Genomic DNA, 7,434 nt, shown 5'->3' on the forward strand with positions numbered 1-7,434 from the left:
CGGTAAAAAATTAAGTGTTCTTGAATCACCAACAGATGCTCGCGGGCTTCTCTCCATGCCTTTCCGCTGTTCCCAGCGACCATCGTGACGTCAACTGCCTGATTAGGTACCGCACGAGCAACGAGCAACAGACGCTGTCGAGTGGGAGAACCTGTTCATCTGCTAGCAGATGCGCGTGCTCCCTCCTCTCCTCACACGGCGAGGAGGCGCACTCGGAGAGGGGGAGAGACGAGCCGATGAACAGAGCGTAGGCAAGAAAAAAAAAACGCACCACGCTTCGATTATCAAACGCAAGCGTTTATCAAACTCTGCTAGCGTTCGCTACAGACTCGTGCACGACTGCAACGCCCCAACTAAATTTCGACCTCTGGGTGCCTTAGGGGCGTTTTAAAGGGCCCCTCACCAGGTGACATATCGAATTTTAGTTAGACATTGGAAGTTGTTGTGAGCCCAATAAGGAGCATTATGCCACAAGAATTTTTCTAATCGGTCCGTTAGAAGCCGAGAAAAAGAATAATTTGTAGCGGCGCGAAACTATGATGAGAGGAGGCGAGCTGAAAACCCTTGCCACTCGCCCCGTGTAGCCTTCGCAAGCCAAATCCCTTCCCTTCCCTCTTCGGCACGCGAGCAGGAAGATCACATAACGCCTACGCATGAACACGTCATGCGCACACAATGTCACGAGCGCATGACGTGCCCGAACCAGCCCGAGCCCCCGAGACGCGAGCGGTGTTGTGGCGGCGTTCTTTGCGCTTCATCTCTGCAAGTTATGCCGAATATACCCTCGCCGATCACTTGGCTTTCAACCTATTACTGAGCACGAAAGCTGCGACATTTGTACGGACGCGAGACTAGCGGTGTGCCGCATGAACACCTAGTTAGACGCGGGAGGATAAATGAGCCTAATGAGCGCGGGAACGCGGTAGAAAATTAGTTTCCTGGTAAAGGGTGGCGTCTGCACGATGCGCAAAGTGCGAGAACACGAACGCGTGCGAAACGGAGGCAGACTAGTCTTTAATCTCGCTGCGATTCGCAGTAAAAATTAAAAACGAAAACGCACACATTCCGTTTGTCTGTTTTATTATTACTCTCAAGTTTTGTTCATCTATTCAAGCAACAAATTACACAAACTACACGTCGTGTCAAATATTTATCGCAGTGTCACGTGCTACTGTTGGCGACGTCAGAGCACAGTCGTCTACAAAGAGGACCGACGTCACAGCACTACCATCTACGAAGGGCCATTCTCTCATGTACGTCATCCCCTCATTCTCTGGGCGCGCGGCCGCGAGAAGAAGGGCAAGCAGCGTTCAGCTTGAAATTTGACCCACTTCTGCGGCGCGTAGCGTTGCAAATTTCGGCAGACGTGATCGTGAACGCCCAGTGTATACATTGCGCTCGTCAGCTCAAAATTGTCAAACCTGGTGAGGGGCCCTTTAAGGACATTTTTCCATAATAAGGCGAAAGCCTTAGACGCTTTATCAAACGCAAAAGTTGATCGGCGGTGCCTTGAACAGGAGCATTGCAAAAAGTCATCACGTGATGGCGTCACCGTATGACTTCGTCGTGACGTCACTATGACGTCACATGACGGGATTTCACATTATGTCGTCATCGCATGATATTGTCACGTGGTCGTGACGTCGACGAAGACAGCAGTCAGCAGGTCCGAGGTGAAACTGTTTATTTGGCCGAACTTGTGGCCGAGAAACTGATAGCCAAACTACAGCAATACACTGATAGCGGCGGACAGAACGTCGACCGTCGATCAACTCACAAGTGGTGAGGCGCGTCGGCTTTTATACAGGCGCTATCGAACTTTCCAGCGATATCGCTGCTTGTTGCGCATGTTCTAGAATAAGCTCGAGCGTTCGCGTCTTGCGCGCAATCTTAACAAAACGATCTACTAATCTCGTGAAGCTTCTAGAACACTGAGGCGCGGTTCGCGCTGAGCGTCGCTGGCAGTCTTTGTGGGCGAAAATGTAAAACAAAAGTGATAATAAGGAACGCACGTGGCAATGCCCCCCTCTCAAAAAGCATCGTTCCGATGCTTAAAACAGAACATGGGGGGGGGGGGGGGGGGCTTATGGTCAACGCATGCAACAATAAATAGCAAAAAAAAGAAAGTACAATAAACAATAATCGCAAGCAAGAAAGTACAATAATAAAGGAAAAGTACAGCCTTCAGATCACTAACGCGCGTAATACGGCTTGAGGCGCACGACATGGACGACTTCAGGTCGTGCACGGCGCCGCTGAGAGTTCGTAATGCCGTCAGGGACAACCTCGTAGTCGAGTGCGCCGAGGCGTCGAAGTACCCTGTACGGTCCGAAGTATCGTCGAAGAAGCTTCTCACTAAGTCCCCGTTGGCGTATTGGCGTCCATACCCACACACGGTCACCGGGTTGGTATTCCATGTGGCGTCGTCGAAGGTTGTAGCGGCGGCTGTCAGTCGTCTGCTGGTTCTTAATCCGTAGGCGGGAGAGCCCTCGTGCTTCTTCGGCGCGCTGTAGGTAGGTGGTCACGTAGATGTTTTCCTCGTCGGTCACGTTTGGTAACATGGCGTCGAGCGTCGTTGCCGGGCTCCGTCCGTAGACCAACTTGTACGGCGTCATCTGCGTCGTTTCCTGTACGGCCGTGTTGTACGCGAAGGTCACGTACGGAAGGATGGCGTCCCACGTCTTGTGTTCGACGTCGACGTCGACGTACATGGCCAGCATGTCGGCGATGGTCTTATTTAGACGCTCGGTGAGGCCGTTGGTCTGTGGGTGGTACGCGGTGGTCCGGCGGTGGCTTGTGTGGCTGTATTCCAAGATCGCCTGAGTTAGGTCAGCCGTAAACGCCGTACCTCTGTCGTTGATGAGAACCTCTGGGGCGCCGTGTCGAAGGACGATGCTCTCAACGAAGGACTTGGCTACCTCAGCGGCACTGCCTTTGGACAGGGCTTTTGTTTCGGCGTAGCGGGTGAGGTAGTCGGTGGCCACGACGATCCATTTATTTCCGCAAGTCGACGTTGGGAACGGCCCCAGGACGTCCATCCCGATCTGCTGGAATGGTCGCCGAGGAGGCTCGATCGGCTGAAGGAAGCCGGCTGGTCTTGTGGGTGGTGTCTTTCGTCGCTGACAGTCTCGGCACGTCCTTACGTAGCGAGTGACGTCGGCGGCAAGGCGCGGCCAGTAGTACTTTTCCTGTACTCGTGCGAGCGTGCGGGAAAGTCCGAGGTGTCCAGCCGTCGGGTCGTCGTGCAGGGCATGCAGAATTTCTGGTCGCAGTTTCGAAGGTACAACGACAAGGTAGCTGGCTCGGGCAGGAGAGAAGTTCTTCTTTACGAGGACGTTGTTTTTCAAGGAAAATGATGCCAACCCTCGCCTGAATACTTTTGGGACAACGATGGTCCTGCCCTCCAGGTATTCAACTAGACTCTTCAGCTCCGGGTCGGCTCGCTGTTGTTCGGCGAAGTCGTCGGTGCTTATGGCTCCCAAGAAGCTGTCATCATCGTGGTTGTCGGGCGGTGGTGGGTCGACGGGGGCACGAGACAAGCAGTCGGCGTCGGAGTGTTTCTTTCCGGACTTGTAAACGACGGTAATGTCGAATTCTTGAAGTCGTAGGCTCCACCGTGCGAGCCGACCTGAAGGGTCCTTCAAGTTAGCTAGCCAACACAATGCGTGGTGGTCGCACACAACTTTGAAGGGCCTGCCGTAGAGGTAGGGGCGAAACTTGGATGTAGCCCAGATGATCGCTAGGCACTCCTTTTCCGTTGTGGAATAGTTCGCTTCTGCCTTTGATAGCGACCGGCTAGCATAAATGATGACCCTTTCCTGCCCGTCAGTCTTCTGCACAAGGACGGCGCCGAGTCCTACGCTGCTTGCGTCGGTGTGGATTTCCGTATCGGCGTATTCATCGAAATGCGCTAGTATCGGAGGCATCTGAAGGCGTCGTTTCAGTTCTTCAAATGCTTCGATTTGCGCCGTTTCCCACTTGAATGACACGTCGCTCTTCGTGAGGTGAGTTAGCGGCTCGGCGATTCGTGAAAATTCCTAGACGAAGCGCCTGTAGTAGGCGCACAAGCCGAGAAAACGGCGCACGGATTTGGTGTCGCTGGGTGGCGGGAAGGCAGCGATGGCAGCTGTTTTCCGCGGGTCTGGGCGAACACCATCCCTGCTGATAACGTGACCCAAAAACAAGAGCTCCTCGTACGCGAAGCGGCATTTTTCAGGCTTCAAAGTGAGGCCGGAGGTCTTGATTGTTTCAAGTACAGCTTCAAGGCGCCGGAGGTGTTCGTCGAAGCTTGAGGCAAACACAACGACGTCGTCCACGTACACGAGGCACCTCTGCCACTTCAAGCCAGCCAGCACTGTGTCCATAACACGTTGGAATGTCGCAGGTGCCGAACAAAGACCGAAGGGCATGACCTTGAACTCGAAGAGGCCGTCTGGTGTTATAAAGGCCGTCTTTTCTCGGTCTCTCTCGTCGACTTCGATTTGCCAGTAGCCGGTCTTGAGGTCCACCGACGAAAAGTACTTCGCGTTGTGGAGTCGATCCAGGGCGTCGTCTATCCGTGGTAGAGGGTACACGTCCTTCTTCGTGATTTTGTTCAGGCGACGATAATCGACGCAGAAACGTAGGGTTCCATCCTTCTTCCTCACTAACACTACGGGAGACGCCCACGGACTCTTGGACGGCTGGATGATGTCGCGTAGCATTTCGTCGACTTGCTTCTTAACGGCGTCCCTTTCTCGCGTCGAAACCCGGTAGGGACTCTGACGGAGTGGTCGAGCATTTTCTTCCGTTATGATACGGTGTTTAGCAAGGGGCGTTTGCCGGACCCGTGATGACGACGAGAAACAGTCCTTGTATTTCTTCAGAAGGCGTCGGAGCTGTTGGTGTTGGCGGGCGGGAAGGCTTGGATTTACGTTGAAGTATGGCTCAGGCATTGCGGTTGTCGTTGTAGCTTCGTCAGAATCTGAAAAGGCAAACGCATCGCTGACAGCCAAGATTTCTTCGATGTACGCAATCGTCGTGCCCCTGCTCAGGTGTCTGTATTCTTGGCTGAAATTCGTTAGCATCACGCTTCCTTTCCCTTCATACAGCCGAGCAATGCCTCTTGCGACGCAAATGTCACGGTCTAGCAGCAAACCCTGATCGCTCTCGATGACACCTTCGATGCATTCAGCCGTTTCGGTGCCGACGGGAATTATGATGCTGGATCTAGGAGGAATGGTGACTTGATCCTCGAGCACGTTCAGGGCATGTTGACATGGGTTCGTATCCGGCGGTGTCGCTTTCTCCGACGATAGGGTTATCGACTTGGTTCTTAAGTCGATGACGGCGCCGTGGTCACTTAGGAAGTCCATTCCAAGTATCACATCCCTGGAGCAGTTTTATAGGATTACAAATTTCGCAGGATATGTCCGGTTGTTGATAGTGACTCTCGCCGTGCAGACACCAGTCGGCGTTATTAGATGGCCTCCAGCGGTCCGGATCTCGGGGCCTTCCCAAGCAGTCCTAACTTTCTTCAACTTTGCTGCGAACGGCCCACTGATGACGAAATAGTCGGCTCCGGTATCGACGAGAGCGGTGACGTTGTGGCCGTCGATCAGAACGTCGAGGTCGCTAGTCCGCCGTCTTCCGTTGCGGTTACGTCGCGGCGTCGGATCACGGCTATGTCGGTTTGCACCGCTGCTTCCGCGTTGCGTCGTCAGGTCTGCTTCCGGTCGCAATGTTCCGTCTTCAGGACGTCGACGTCGTTCGGCGTGCGGCGGGGGCTCGGAACTTCGTCGCGGTGTCGTCGTCGACGGCGGAGGATCTTCAGCATTTCGTCGTTCAGCAACCGCACCTCCACCGGTTGCTGCCCTTAGTTTTCCGGATATGGGCTAGGCGACCGGCCACGGTTTGGGCCAGTGTACTGCCGGCGGTGCGGTGACATGTAGCGGCCGGGCGAGGGTGAGCGGGAAGGTCGTCGTTCTTGCCACTGTGTGCCTGTGAGGTAGTTGTCGATGTCGCGAGGCCGTTCGCCTGGCTACGGGCGCGGCGCATTGACGGCGAATCCGCGTAGCCCCATCTGACGGTACTGGCAGCGGCGGTACGTGTGGCCGGCCTCCCCGCAGTGGTAGCAGAGCGGGCGGTTGTCAGGGGCGAGCCAGACATCGGTCTTCCTCGGGGTGTAGCGCTGGCCGACAGGTGGGTGGTAGGGCGTCGGTGGCGGCGGCGGCGTCTGGCCGACAGGTGAACGGTAGGGCGTCGGTGGCGGCGGCGGTGTGTCGTCTTGGCGTGGACGTGGAGGAGGAGCATGACGGCGGGCTGCAGCAGCATAGCTCATAGCTTGCGGCTGCGGCTCTACTAGCTGAGGCGCGCCGAGTGAATGCTGGATCTCCTGGCGCACGACGTCGGCGATGGAATCTATTTGAGGTTGCGACGAAGGTAGAAGTTTTCGCAGCTCCTCTTGCACGATTGCTCGAATCGTCTCACGCAGGTCGGCGGATCCTAGCGCTTGAACGTCGGCGTAGCTTGTGGTCGAGAATCTGCGGTCGTATTGCCGTGTTCGCATCTCAAGCGTTTTCTCGATTGTTGTTGCTTCGGAGACAAATTCTTGGACGGTATTCGGCGGATTCCTCATAAGGCCAGCGAAGAGCTATTCCTTTACTCCTCGCATGAGGAAACGAACCTTCTTTTCTTCAGGCATGTTGGGGTCAGCATGGCGGTACAGCCGGGTCATTTCGTTCCGCGAAGATGGTCACGTTTTCGTTCGGGAGCTGAACCCGTGTCTCCAGCAAGGTTGCGGCCCTTTCCTTTCGGACGACGCTCGGGAACGTCTCCAAAAAAGCACTGCGAAAGAGATCCCAGGTTCGAAGCGTGGACTCCCGGTTCTCGAGCCATGTCCTTGCTGCTTCTTCCAGGTAGAAGTACACGTGGCGCAGCTTGTCGTCGGCGTTCCAGTTAAATGTTGAGACCCTTTCGAAGGTCTCGAGCCAGGTTTCCGGGTCTTCGAATGACGTACGCGCGGAAAATTGGCGGCTCCTTGGGCTGCCGGAGAAGTATCGGCGTAGGCTGCACGGGGTCGGTCATCGTCGCTGCGGTCGGTGTTGGGGCCTGGGGCTGCCTGGTGTTTTCGGGAAGGAGCCCGTACTCTGGCTGCAGTCCCTTCTGCCTGCGGCTTGTTCGACGATCCGGGTTTTCTTTGCCGTCGTCCTCCTCGCGGCTTGGGCTTGGGTCAGCGCTTCGCGGTGGCGTCCGGATCATGAAGCAGCAACTCCACCAGATGTCACGTGGTCGTGACGTCGACGAAGACAGCAGTCAGCAGGTCCGAGGTGAAACTGTTTATTTGGCCGAACTTGTGGCCGGGAAACTGATAGCCAAACTACAGCAATACACTGATAGCGGCGGACAGAACGTCGACCGTCGATCAACTCACAAGTGGTGAGGCGCGTCGGCTTT

This window comes from Rhipicephalus sanguineus, chromosome 10, assembly GCF_013339695.2.
Source record: "Rhipicephalus sanguineus isolate Rsan-2018 chromosome 10, BIME_Rsan_1.4, whole genome shotgun sequence".
NCBI lineage: Eukaryota > Metazoa > Arthropoda > Arachnida > Ixodida > Ixodidae > Rhipicephalus > Rhipicephalus sanguineus.